The following is a 15,521-nucleotide window of genomic DNA, read 5'->3' as shown; positions in this document are numbered from 1 at the left end:
AAAAGGAAACACTGACACCTTCCATCCTCAGTCAGAGCAGGAATTAGCAGAAATTCACAAAGTGGTATTTCATTCCAGTGGGAATTCTCTTTCCCAGAAGTTTGCGACAGTCAGATATTTATATTATACCGAGGCTGGCTTTGTCTGATTGTCTATGGACAGGTGAATCAGAGATAATGGTGCATAGAGAGCAAAGTGCAACTGGGACCACAATGAGATGTGCCACGACCTTATTTACTGGTGAAGTAGTGTCAAAGGGCCGAATGGCCGCCTCGTGTTCCTCAGCCCTGTGTTCGGATGTTCCATTCAGCCCTTCAGACCTGCTACACAGGGGCAGATCAAGGCTTCTCCGATGGTGAGGTGCAGTTGCGGAAATGTACTTGGAAAATGCAGGCTTGGCCAGAAAGTGCCCCCACCACCCCCAATCACTGTTTCCAGGCTTCCCCTCACTGTAACGTCTGCTCCAGTTGGGCGACATATTGCAGCCCCAGATACGCTGGGAATACAACCCCATACCGCACCCAGGGTTAAAACAACAAATCCTCTGCTCTCCTTGAATGCAACATTGTACAACACGATTTTTAGGAAAATAACCCATTAATTTCCAAAAGCAGAGCATGTGAAATTAATAAATAGGAACAGGAGTAGATCAATCGGCCCCTCAAGCTAACCCTGTCATTTAATAAGGACATGGCTGATCTACTCCAGGGCTCAACTCCACTTTCGTGCTGACTCCTTGTATCCCTCCTCACCTCTCCGAGTCAGGGAATTCCAGACATTCACGACCTTCGGAGAGAAGACATTATTCTGCATCTCAGATTGAAATCGATGTTCCTTATTCGATATCTATATACATTTTGCTCAAGAATGGAAACAACTTCTCAACAACTAATTTCTCAAGCCCCTGCTGTGTCTTGTATGTTTCAGCAATATCACTCATCATTCATTTAAACCCCAAAGAATGATTGCGTCACCATTTTAGAGATTCTCAATAAATAAACCCTTTCATCCCAGGAAGCCGCCTGATGTACCAGCCTAGTTACTTGCTGCATTAGCATGCTGACTTTATGTTTCATACACAGGAAGACCCCAATCCCTTTGTACTGCTCCTTTTCTGGAAGTTCTCTCCATTAAATAACAGCCTGCCTTTTGATTCTCAGTGTCATCCACAAACTCGGATGCATACTGCACTCAGCTCCCTCCTTCAGGCTATCAGTATAGATTGTAAATTTGTAAAATTGTAGATTGCCATCAGACTGATATTTGTGGTACTCCAGCAGATACACCCTTATCATAAAGATCCGTTAATCCTGATTCTTCGATTTCTGTGTTAACCAATCATCATCCCATGTTCATACAGAATCCGACGTCCTGGAGCTACTGTTTTGTGTAAGAACTTTTATTTTGTAATACCTTGTGGAAAATCTCTGAAAAGTTTTGTGTCTACCAAATCCCCTTTATCAAGTCCACTTGTTACATTTTCAGGCATCTCCAGAAGTACTTTGCATGATTTTACCGGGCAAAATATAATTTCCCTTTCACGAACCCACACTGACTCTGCGTGAAGCTTTTCTAAATGTCCATGCTGGGCAAGTTTGCCAAACTATACTAGTCGCATCTGCTTTCATTTGGCCCATCTGCCTCTATGTTTTTCCCAGTCATATGTTTGTTCAAATGAGTTTTAAATGTTGCAGCTGTACACGCAAATACCACTCTTCCTCTGGAAGCTAATTCCATGCCCACACCACACTCTGTATAGAAACGTTGTCTCTTCGTCCCTTTTAAACTTCGCTCTTACAACTTAAACCCATTCCCTCTATGCTTGAACTCCCCCAGCCCGTGGAAACGATCTTGGCTATTCACCCTATCCATTCCTCTAATGATTTTATTAGCTTCTACAATGTCAGCCCACAACCTTCTATACTCCATCTGATTTTAACTTCAAGAACAAGCATTTAAAGATAATCACTGCAAATTTGAAACTATATTAAATATGACAGGTAGCCAATACTCAGCCCAACTTTCATACAGTTATTTGTTTTTCTCCATGTTACAATACTAAAGGCGGGATGAAACGCTTACTAGTGCCAATAAGAAGTTAAGCATCTGAATTCCTTTGTCTAAAGGGGATGATGATCACTACAGTGAAAACACATCTGTGGCCATATCTATATAATACCACATGGTCAACATTCTCCCTCCTGGCCTCCCTTTGACTGTGTATGGTTGTGTCTTCTTTATCGTGCAATCAATAGAGAGAACCCATTTCCCCCATTCACACCTTAATTTAAACCCGTTTTACAAAATCTTATCATTCACCACCACTAAAAGCCCGTTTATCTTTTGCCACACCCTCTTTTCCTTAACAACCATCCCTCTCTTCTGGCAAGGGATTAAAAGACCATTTTGCAATTGAATTCAGTTTTGAAGAAGTGTCACACTGGACTGGAAACGCTAACTCTGTTTCTCTGTCTCTGCAGATGCTGACAAACCTGCTGAGTTTCTCCAGAAATGAATAGGCACAGACAAATTTTCAATTAAACAAATAACTATGGATCCTGGAAATAAGAGTATAAAATGCTGGAGATACTGGGAGCTTTATAGAAGATTCACTGGACCTGTCAGTTTAACTCTGCATTCACTCCAGAAAATGCTGCAACGTCTTTAGCAATTTCTTCAGGAATTTCTGTTTTTGAACAATTTCCAATAACCTATGTCAAAGATGCCCAAACATCTTGTCCAACATGGACCGCCGTACACTGGGAACTGAACAATAACGCATGGTGCAAAAGTTCGTTGACTCTGAAATTTCATAAGTTTGGCATCACTGACACTACAGAGCTCTGAATCATGGTCAGGGAGAAAAACAGAGGGAAACACGTTCACTTCGAAGACAGAAGATGGCATTATTGAAAGGAGACGATTCAGATTAGTACCTTAAATGGTTTGAGTTTATGCAACAATTTGGAGGCGAGTCAACAATGAAAGACTTCCAGCAGAATGAGAATATGAAAATGGAAGTATTTCCGTATCAGAAACCAGAGTAGGTCACTGAGTGCAGGGCTGATGGGTAAATGGGTCTCGGTGTGAAATGGGGAACAGTCAGTAGAATTAAATTGTAAATATTGCATCTAAAATTGGGTTATCATCTGATGCTGCAGATCACAGCAGCAGAAGAACAGAATTGTTTTCAATGACAATCTGTAACTTTTTCCTCAGGATAATCCATCAGTCCACCATTACCTTCAAGCCGATCCATGGTTCAGTGATGAGTGTGGGTGAACATGCCAGGGTCGGAATCACGTGCACCTAAACCTGATGACAACCCATTCATGTGACCACACTTGACTGGTTACACTCCAAACAGCACGACTAACATCTGATACAGAGGGAGAAATGATCCCAAGACGAACAAATCAGATCTAAGCTCTGTCGGCCTGTCAAATCCATGCATAAAAGTCGATGGACCATTAAACAACTTACTGGAAGAGAGGACGTCACAAATATCTGCACTGTAAGTAATGGAACAGCGCTGTACGTCAGTGTTAAAGATGCAATATCTGCACCATCCTTAGCCAGAAGTGTTGAGTCGATTATCCCCCAACCCTCGCCATGATGCCCACAGAATCACAGATGTCAGTCTTCAACCAATTCAAATCACTGCATGTGACATGAAAGAAACAGCTGGACACTGTAGATACGACTATGGCAGTGGGCCCTGACACCATTCCTGAAATAGTACTGAAGACTTGTGCTGCATAACATGCCCCAGGGGAAGCTGTTTCATTCCAGCTGCAACTCTGACATCTCCCTGGCAATGTGGAAAATTACTCAACTATATCCAACCCACTAAGAGGATTACTGCAATCTGACTCTTTACTAGTCCTTCAGTCCCATCACGACAGTTAAATTGGTGGGAGTTCTATTTGACAGAGCTGTCAGGCAGCACAGAAATAATCTGCTCAGTGTGGTTTCTGATAGGTCCCTATGTGGAGATGGTGCTGTTGTGGAAATGTCACTGGATTACTAATCTAGACCAAACTAATGCTCTATCAACTTGTGCAAATTAAAAGCAATTAGTAAAATATCAAGACCTAAAACCTGGTGTCAGTAATAGTGATCTTGTGTTCAATAACAATAAAAACATCTATTTCCTTCCCCAATGTACTTTCAGGAAGTGAATCTCCCGTGCTTTCCTGGTCTGGCCAAAAAGTGACTTCAGACACACAGACATGTGATAAACTCTTCAATGCTCTCTGAATCGGCCAAGCAAGACACTCAATTATATCAAACTGCATTAAGGTCTGAAAGGATAAACCCGTACCGAACACCAGGCCACAGCCTCGTTAGTAAAAAAGGCAATGGGAAACATAATCCTGTCGACCTTGCAGAGACCTCCTTCCTAACAGCTGAGAGCTTGTGAGAGTATTTGCAGAGCTTTCCCACAGACTGTACAGAAACATTGTGACAGGAGCAGGTCATACAACACATTGAACTTTCCCTGTGCTAGTTAATGGCTGAACATCTCCTCAGTGCAGTTTTCCCCATACAATAATCATATCCCTGAATATGTTTAAACATTGTGAAATATAAAATGAGAACTGCTGTAGTGCCTTCAGCCCATCAGTTTTTCTCCTCCAAGATCCAGGCAGTTCTCCGATAACACGTGTTGATTAAATACAATTTGGCTGCAATGTGATTCGTGAATCTTTTTTCTATAAAGTGAATTCCCGTTCACTGTGACGCGATTCCTTGCCGGGAATCAGCTAAACAGCAAAACCCTGCCTCAGGATCCTCTCTCTGCAAAATGTACAAACAATGTGGTCAGCTAAAACAGGAATGCAATGCGCTCAGGACGCCTTGAAACTGAGGCTGAAACTGGAAATTGTAGACCACATTTAGAAAGAACTTTACTTCAAAGTGTGGAGGGAATCTTGAGGAGACCTGGAATTCCCCATCGGGATCACGTGGTCAGTCAGCCCCCACGTGCTTTCTGGTGAAAGGTGCAGTGCTCCAGTGAGTGACAGTAGTGTGCAAGTGTTAAATTTACAGCACTGTTCCATTACAACATGTGATTTAAAGATTTATTTAGACTATCCTAGAGTGTGTGTTAGACTAAATTTCATTTTTGTATTTTACTGATACATTTTGGGGTTCGCCCCTTACCCTCTTTTTTTTCCATAGACCCCATTATTAATATTGCACGATTTTCGACAACACAGTGTTGCACAGAAACACAGCTACCGTGTTATTGGAGAACAAACTGGACTGATAGCTGATCTGCTATCTTCACACCATACTCTTGCTCTCTCCCTATCCCTTAATTTTCCAGAAATCCTTATTTATATTCAGCGCCATGACTTCCACAGCCTGATCTGGGAGAGAGCACCCCTGGTTCGCCAGTCTCAGAGTGCAGACATTTATTCTCACCTCAGTGCAAAGCGGCCTGTCTGTACCTGATACTGTGGCCCCTTGCTTTAGACATCCGAGCCAGGGGAATTACCAACCCTGCTTCCAATCTGTCTCGCCCAATCAGAGTGTTATATATTTCACTGAGATCTCCACTCATTTTCCTAAACCGCATGGAACACAAGTCCTGTCCCCCCAAACCCAGATCCCATAACAAGTCTGTCATCCCAGAGATCATTCTGGTCATCCTTTGCTGCTCTCTCTCAATGTCAGGTTTGTCCTCTGTTAGGAACAGAGACCAAAACTGCACACAATGCTGCGCAATGTACGAGATGGTGTCTCACCAAGGCTCTGTACAGCTGCAGTAAGGTACTCTTACTCCTGTACTCAAATCCCCCTGAAATTCAGCTGAATACAGCAGTTATCTTTCGTACCTGCTTACTGTTCCTGCAATATTGTTTCAGTGACTGGTGTTGAGGGAGATCCAGATTCCTTTCAATGTTACAGCTCCCCACTTGCAGTGTCTATATACGCTGGTCAGCGTGCCAATGCCATTCCCAGTATTGACTCGTAGATTCAAAACGCACTGCCTTACATGGACTCGGGGTCACATCGAATGAGACTATAGTTTCTTCCTTGTATATGTGTATATTTCTGATGATGTCCAAGAATTCCTGTGTCGGTTGTATAGATTGTCTGGATCCACTGATCAGGTGTTTCAGTTTCTGCTGTAGTTCTTTGGCCAGTTTGTGTGATGGTGTCCCTGGTAGAGATACTATGGTCTGAGTGGGGTGTCTGGTTTGTGCACGTTGGGTAGTCCATAGAATCTGGGGGTGTTGTTGCTTTCAGGTTTCATTCTTTGTAGGTCAGACCTGGGTATCTGTCCATTTTTTTGTAGATTCCTCGGTGTGTTGTTTATCCTATTGGTGAGCTGTGGGGTGGGATCAAACTCCCTCTTTTGGTAGGTGTTGGTATCTGCAAGTAGGTGTTGCGCTTTTTGGATGTACTCTGCTTTGTCCAGGATGACCGTCATTCTGCCTTTGTCTGCTGGTAGTATGATTATGTTCTTATCGTTTCATAGTGATTTTAGTGCTTCCCTCTCCTTGGTGTTGAGGTTATGTGTTTATCTTTTTCTTGTTATCAGCGGTACGATACTTTGTCTCACTGTTTGTTGTGTCTCTTCTGTCAGTCCATTTTTCCTGAGTGTGCATTCTAGTGCTGCTAGGAAGTCTGCTTTCTTGGCGTCCCTGTGGTTGTAGTTGAGTCCCTTGGCCAGTATTGCTCTTTCCGTGTCTGTGAGCTGTTTGCAACCCAGGTGTGTGTTGTGGTGTCCTCTTCGTTGTGTGTTAGTTTGGCCATTTTTTCTTTTAGTTCCGTTTTTTTGCGGTGTGTTGGCCTGTTCTGTCCTACGGTGACGGCCTGTTCTACGGTCCGGGTCCATTCCTGATTGGTGGTTTTTGAAATTAACGATTTTTGGCACGCAATTTCTTGTCTGTATTTGTGTAGTCGGTTGTGAGCGTCTGTAATCATTACCTGGATCATCCTGAATCCGTTCTGCCTGGCTGTGTCCCTGGCTTGTTGATTGTTGACTGGTGGTCTGTATCTGACACATGGTGGAAGGATTCGATTCGTTCGGCATTCATGCAGGAACCGAAGTTGTTCGTATGTGGCGATTAGGCGGTTGACACCGGATTCCCATTTCCTGCCTTGTCTTAGCGTCTCTCGCCCGTAGGTGTTTAAAATTTGGGAGAAGATTTGTAGCTCGGGTGCTCGTTGTTGTGGTTCTGGTCGCCAAGCTGGGAATTTGTCTTGCAAACGTTTCGTCCCCTGTCTAGGTGACATCCTCAGTGCTTGGGAGCCTCCTTTGAAACGCTTCTGTCCCATAGACAAGGAAGAAACTATGAGCTCATTCGATATAACGGTAATGTTCACCTCTATCGACAAAACCCTAGCCAGAGAAACAATAGCCAACCTGCTGGACATACAGAACAGATAACAGGACGTTGAACCTATCAACAAAGACGGCATACTTAAACTACTGGACTTGTGCCTCACAACACACTTCACATTCAACAACCAAATATATGAACAAATCAACGGCACCCCCATGGGCTCACCGATCTCTGGACTCATAGCAGAAGCAGTAGTGCAAAGATTAGAACTAACAGTCTTACCGCAAATTCAACCCAAACTCTGGGTCAGATATGTGGATGACACTTTTGTAATAATTGAAATCACAGAAATAGAGAACACACACCAGATCATCAACGCCTCACTCACAGGAATCCGATTAACTAGAGAGGAAGAAAAGGACAAACAACTCCCATTCCTAGACGTGATGGTACAGAGAACACCGAACGGAGTATTCACCACAAAGGTATACAGGAAAGCCACACACACAGACCAAGAACTAAACTATGAAAGCAACCACCCCAACACACACAAAAGAAGTTGCATCAAGACACTATTCAAAAGGGCCACAACACACGGCAGCACACCAGGACTGCAAAAAGAGGAAGAGGAACACCTATACAAGGTATTCACCAAAAACGGATACCCTCGCAATTTCATCAACAGATGCCTAAGGGAAAGACAACGGAACGAGGACATGCCGCAACCCAAAGGACTCGCCACACTACCATACATCAGGAGCATTTCTGAACTGACAGCCAGACTACTGCGACCACTAGGACTCATAACAGCACACAAACCAACAGCCACTCTCAAACAACAACTCACCAGAACGAAGGACCCGATACCCAACATGAGCAAAACCAATGTAGTATACAAAATCCCATGCAAGGACTGCACAAAACACTACATAGGACAAACTGGAAGACAGCTAACGATCCGTATCCATGAACACCAACTAGCCACGAAATGACACGACCAGCTATCCTTAGTAGCCACACACACAGATGACATGCAACATGAATTCGACTGGGTCAACACTACCATGATAGGGCAAGCCAAACAGAGAACAGCCAGGGAATTCCTAGAGGCATGGCACTCATCCACAGACTCTATCAACGATCACATCGACCTGGACCCAATATACCGGCCACTACAGCGGACAGCTGGACCTGACAAGTGGAAGTGGCAGAGACAGGCCACTATAAATGACAGAGGAAACAGCACAGAAGCGCTTAACAGGATGCTCCCAAGCACTGAGGATGTCACCTGAACAGGGGATGAAACGTTTGCAAGACAAATTCCCAGCTCGGCAAACAGAACCACAACAGCAGGATAAGTTATTGAGAAGATTCTGAGGGAGAAGATATGCATGCTTTTGGAAAGACAGGACCTTGTGAATGGGGGATTATGGCTCTCGGATTTGTTAGACTGCTTTGATGAAGTGAGCAGTTACTTTGGCAAGGGCATGGTTGTGTATATCGTCTATATGGATTTCAATAAGGCCTTAAATAATATTCCACATGGTACGCTGCTCTGGAAGGTTAGATCACATGGTATTGAGGGGGAGCTGGCAAATTCGGTATAAAATTGGATTGATGATAGGAAGAAGAGTTTAATGGTGGAAGGATGCTTTTCGGACTGGAGGCCTGTGATGAGTGGAATGCCTCAGGGGTCGGTACTGGGACCATATATTCATATATTACACATATCTATGATTTAGATGAGAATGTAAAGGCATGATTTGTAAGTGTCAAGGTGACACTAAAATAGGTGGTATCGTGGACAGTGAGGAAGGTTATCAGAAATCTTAGAAATTACAGCAGTACCTTGATGAGATGGGGAAGTGGGCAGAGAAATGCAAATTGAGTTTAATTCAGATAAGTGTAAGTTCTTGCATTTTAGAAAGTCAAATCAAGGCAGGAGTTTCATGGTGAGTGGCAGGGCCTTAAGGAGTGCAATGGAACATGGGAGCTTGCCATTCAGGTGCACTGTTTTCTGTAAGTGGAGTCCCAGGTAGACAAGGCACTGAAAAATGCATTTGACTCACTGGCCTTCATCATTTAGAGCACTGAGTATCGAAATTAGGGAGTTATATAAGATGTAGGCGAGTCCATACTTGCAGCATCATTTTCAGTTTTGTTCACTTTGCTCGAGGAAGGATGCTATTAAACTGGAAAGAGGGCAGAAGAAATTTACAAGAATATTGCCAAGACTCAATGTTCTGAGTTTTAGTGAAAGGTTGAACAACAAGGAGTTTTTACATTAGAATGTATGAGGTTGACGGGGACCTGATAGTAGCGTATAGGATCATGGGATGCATGGATAGAGTCAATGCACTCAATCTTTTTTTGCCCAGGATTGGGCAATCACGGATTAGAGGGCATCAATTTAAGGTCAGAGGGGAAAGAGTAAAAGGGAACCTGAGGGGCAATTTCTCTTAAACACAGGATGGTATGCATATGGGATGAGCTGCCAGCAGAAGTGGTTGAGGCGGGTACATTCACAAAATTTAAAATACATTTGGACAAATACAGAGTTAGGAAAGGATTAGAAGGATACAGGGAAATGGCGGGGAAATGGGGTTAGTGTGAATGGATGTTTTTTTCAGGATGGACCAGTTTGGGCCGAATGGCCTGTCTCCGTGCTGTAAGACTATATGGGCCTAACAACCATTGCTCTCCTACTGAATGTTATATTGTACTTTCCCAGTTCACTGGAGTGAACTTGACCCTCTAACCTCTGGGCTTCCATGATGTTTGACCGGAATGTTCAAACATTGCACATTGAATGCAGACGCCGTGTAAAATACAACATATTAATGTCACTATTCCTCCAAAGCTGCTTCAGAGCAAGGTTAGTAATTAGTGCTTCCGACCACACAATAGACAATAGACAATAGGTGCAGGAGTAAGCCATTCTGCCCTTCGAGCCTGTACCACCAATCAATATGATCATGGCTGATCATCCTTAATCAGTATCACACAACACCAAATCCAAAATAATCCGCTCTCTAGTTTGGTTCACAAAATAATCTCCAACCTACCTGATATACACGAAAGGAATTTATTTATCACAACATTAGCAGTCACTTAGTTAACTCAGTCTCGATGCAACTTGACACCATCCATTATTACTGCAGAACCCACGAGTATTTGTTACTCATTCACAGAATGAGGGCTTAGTTGGATAACCAGCACTTACTGGCCATGCCAGACGGCAGTGAAGAGTCAACAGCGTTGCCTTGGATCTGGAGTGACGTGCAGGCCAGACCAGATAAGAACAGTCATTTCCTTCCCTAAAGGACATGAGTGAACCAGATGAGTTTTTCCAACAATCAGCAATGAATTCCTGATCATCATAAACCCTTGATTCCAGATACTTATTGAATTCAAATTCCACAATCTGCCATGGCAGGATTTGAGACCATGTCCCCAGAACATTGCCTGGGTCTCTGGGTTAAGAGCCCAGCGATAATATCAGTATGTCATAGCTTCCCTTTGCATATAGTTGCATATATAATTTCCAGAGCATATGATGCAAAACATTTGTGCGACAGTTTTGGTTCAAACAAGTTTGTTTCTCCTTGCTATTTGTAAGACCCACCCAAACACATTCTGTGGAATCTGAGGGACAGAGCTTGTGTCGTTATTAGTGATAGACTTGGATAAGACATTCGGGGAGGCTCACCTCGATGCTGAGATGATCTGAAGACATGTCCAGCAATACAGGACAAGCATTAATATCCATTCCGCTCTGTCAGGATAAGTGTCACCGTATATTCTCACTGCTCCCTCACACTCACTGTATGTCTCTTATAGCACCTACCCTCGACCAAGGCTCATACTCTAACTCCAATAAGGCTCAAGCACGACCACTCTCATTGTTACATTCAGCACCTTCCCTCCCCCACATTTTCTGTCCCTGATGCAATAGCCCCGCACACTAATAGCACTACATGGATACAACACTATGGACAGACTCCCTCCGTTAACCTCACCATATCACACCTCACCTAGTCCAGCACTAACAGCAGGGCCATCCACTCCCACCCTCACTCATTCCCTCCCTTTCTCCCATTCCAGGAGAAACAGACTGGAATAGAACAGAAAGGGCCAACTCGGGTGGTGAAGTGACGGCTTTCCGTTCCCTCATTCCCCTACCCTGATATGTGGGGAGGATCCTGGAGAGCTCCGGAGAGGACCAGGAGGCCTTGTGTGGAGATTCGGAAACATCCACGTCCCACCAACCGAATAAGGAGCAGTATTCAGTAAAGAGCAATTCTCAATTCAAACCTACTGTCAGTTCCAACCTCATCTTTCTCACTCGCAGAAGAACAGATATCCCATTGCACAGAGATGCAGGCATTGAAATACACAGACGTATTGGTAAATACCCCAATATACTAACATGCACAATGCATACAAGGGATAAGCATGCACACATGGAGAAGCACACAAAGACATAAAAAGCCACACACAAATGGACACAAACACAGATAGAAACACACAGGCTGATACAAAGACAGACAGACATAGTCACGCAAATACAAAAGTAACAAGCACATGGACACACACACACACACTTAAATACACATTATGACACAGACACGAGTGCCATTAAGACACAAATAACGAAGTTTTTGATTTATAAGGAGATCAAAGATTCTCGGGAGAAGGTAGGAGAATGATGTTGAGGAACATATTAGAAATGACTGAATGGTATATCAGACTCAATAGGCCAAATTGTCTAATTCTGCACCTTCTTTTAATGCTCATGTCGTGTTGTGCTATCAGGTATTCTCTTCCTGATACAGCAGTAGCATCATATTTGATTGGAAACAGTCAGTGGCAATATGGGAAAAGATTGGAGGGCAGAATGGTTAATGTCTATTCCTACTTATTGTACCACGATATCCGAAAAGGGGCAGTGATTTGATATGAGGTAAACACAGCTTTTTTTAAAAAAACTGTGTCCCACAATGAAATAAGGATATCTCTTTCCCTTTACTGTTGTGCTATCTGTGGTGTCCGCATCCTCAGGGAGCAGTGAAGACTCGGTTAATTTAGATATTTTAGTTTGAGCTTGACTGATTTTTGCCGGACAGGAGAGTCAATGTTTATTGGGAACAGACAGGAGACGGATGGTCAGACTCACTCGGTTCAGCCATGAGCATTCTGAATGGTGCTACCAAATGGCCAACTGCCGCCCCTTTCCAATGTGTTGTTCCATCAATCCACCCTCCCGGCCGTTACAGGAAAAAACTGCTGCCCTACCCCATGTGTTGTTCCCTCAATCCACCCATCGATGCTGTTGCATATACTGCTGCCCCTACCCCATGTGTTGTTCCCTCAATCCACCCCTCAGTGCGATTACAGGGTAGAGGACCATCCCATTCAGCCAGACTGGATCGTTTCAATGAGACGGGAGAAGACTATTCTGCCGCTTCAAAGAATTACACAGGAATATAGGATGAAGTAATTCAGCTCGTTGCGTACATTACACAGCCCAGGACGAGGCCATTCAACCCGCCTGAACTGCTGCACAGGAACAGGGATGCTGTCACTAACAGGAAATAGTCAGTAGAGAAATATGATTTTTTAAACAAAATTGTAACTAGTTTTGTCTCAGAGATCACTGTAGGGTCATCAATGATCAATAATCTGTGTAAAATATCTGTATGAAGGGACTGAATTGATCAAAGCTGAACTACCTTGTACACCAAAACACGTTCAATAGACCTTCAAATGGAGGGAATGAATGTGCATTATGATGTAGACAGGGAAGGTTAGTGAGCATACCCTCAGCAAAAATAATATAATGTGAGTTGTCTATTGCAGTCGGTAACAATTTAAATGGAAAGAGATTGCAGAACTCTGTGATGCAGATGTCTTTCATATTCTTGGTACATAAATCATATGAAGTCTGTCTGCAGATGCAGCAAGTGGTTCAAAAGGTAAGTGGAATGGTGCTGTTTGTGGCAACGTGTATTGGATTTAATTAGGAATATATCACTGTATCTGTACATAAATTGCTGAGGCCACATCAGATACACTGGGTACAGTTCTGATCCTCTAAACTATAAAAAACGGATACAATTCCTTTCAATGATGTTCAAAGATGCTTCCCTTTTCTCATTCCTGAAATGAAGGCCTTTTGTTATCGGGGATTATCGGTTTAGATCTTAGATGAGAAATCTTACTGAACCACGATTTTCAGAGAAGTCTTTCAGCTGGATACATATTTTCTCTTGTTAAGAAGACTAAAGCTAGATAATAATTTTTTTGAATGAGATGCATTGGTATTAACACAAATATTATGAAGATATCAACCCATTTTTAAAAATTACGCAGATGCATATAAGCATCTCATCAAATCATAAACAGGCACATTATTTTCATTTGCAAATGCAAGGCACTGTGCACAATAACAGCACTGATGCTGCATACAGCATACAGTCTATTATCATCCATTCCAGAGAATGTACATGGAGAGTGCACATGGTCCAGTTTGGTGTTCAGTTGACATTCTTGTTTTTTCCACACAGAGACGGAGAAAAATATTACTTGCTTCAGAAGCAGCAGCCAATTGGTCTTTCTCTCTCTTACTTTGTTCTGCCTGAAAGCAAGGCGTGAGAGCAGAAAATTCCTGAGTCATCTTTACCACTCGTGGAGGATTCCTGATGAGGATTCATAGGAATCTCTGTACAGCTCGAAGCAAAGGGAATTCAGCCAAACCCAACTGTTCCGGGAAGAAATCCGCATTCCCACACATTTGTGCAAGCAGAATCAGTTCAAAGTCAGAAACATATTTGAGACACTCTATCATTTTACCATTTGTTCATAGTTAAACTTTCTGTGTCTTAGATTTTTCTAGAAAATTACCCAGTCCGATAGCTATATCATTGGACACGGCACTCAACTGGTTGCATTTAAAATTTGCTTTCACCAAAAGAGGAGTGGGAAAAGATATGAGTGATCAGCCAACATTGGTCAGAACACGAGCAAGAGATTCACAAAGGGTTGTTAAGGTGTAAATTCCCTTCCACAGAAGATTGTGATGCCTGGATATTTCCATTTATTCAAAATTGTCTATGTAAGACATTTGAAAGACAAATGAATGTAGGGAAATGGTACACTGACAGAAAAGTGCTGCTGAGACCTTAATCAGATCATAGTGCATGGCAGAGCCGTGACAAAGTGTCTGATGACCCACTCTTGCTCCACAGTCCCGTATTACTATGGTGCATTCAGCCTCTCACAGCTCTTGCAAGGTGCAGATGGGGGCCACTTCCTCCAAATACCTGGTCCACAGGAACACAGAACCTCATTTAAATACTCACAACTGTAACGCACAGATTGGTACGGATTAGAAAATGTTATTTGGAAATCCAGGCTGGTTTTGAAAGACGCCTCTGGTCTGTTTACAGCGTGCCCCCTCTCTGCAACTTGTGCTTCATTTGTTGGTCTTGGTCTGGACCAGAATTCGTTATGAATAAAGCTCCATACCTCACTCAGAGATGACTCAAAAATGTTTTGCTCTCTCTGATTACAACATACAATAACAGTACATCCAGGAAAATTACCGCCGTTTACTTCGAAATTACAGAAAATGAAAATATAAGGAACAGGAAAAGGTAATTCGGACAGTCAAACCATTGTATACGATCATGGCTGATCTATTGTTAGCATTAACTCCTCCTTAATGCCCAGTTCTTCACACTCCTCAGCTCTCTGACAGGTCAAAGATTCATGTACCACCTCTTTAAATACTTTCAGTGATGTAGCTCCCCTAACTCTCAAGTCCAGATAATTCCTGACATTGATTACCCTCTGTGAGAGGAAAACCCTCTCTGCACATACACCGTCACATATTGATATGAACAAGGGGTGAACACATGGGGCTCAGGAAAGAGTGAATGGCCTTGATATTAAGGCAGCAGTTGACTGAGGATGTCATTGGGACCACCTACTTATCTGAGCTTAATGAGAATCAGGTCTAACCTCCTCACTGGTTGGGGTCTTTCAGAGCACAAAGGAAGGTGTTTGTGATCGGTGGCCAACAATCCTCTCAGTCCCGGGACATCTTTTCAGGAGATCCTCAGATTAACTTCCTCAGCACAAACATCTTCAGCTCCTTCGTCAATGTCTATGTGCCCCCATTTCCAGCGCCCCCCATCTATCCCAAGATCAGAAGCGGAG

This window comes from Chiloscyllium punctatum, chromosome 31 (genome assembly GCF_047496795.1).
Source record: "Chiloscyllium punctatum isolate Juve2018m chromosome 31, sChiPun1.3, whole genome shotgun sequence".
Classification (NCBI taxonomy): domain Eukaryota; kingdom Metazoa; phylum Chordata; class Chondrichthyes; order Orectolobiformes; family Hemiscylliidae; genus Chiloscyllium; species Chiloscyllium punctatum.
Note: the sequence above shows the minus strand (reverse complement) of the source record.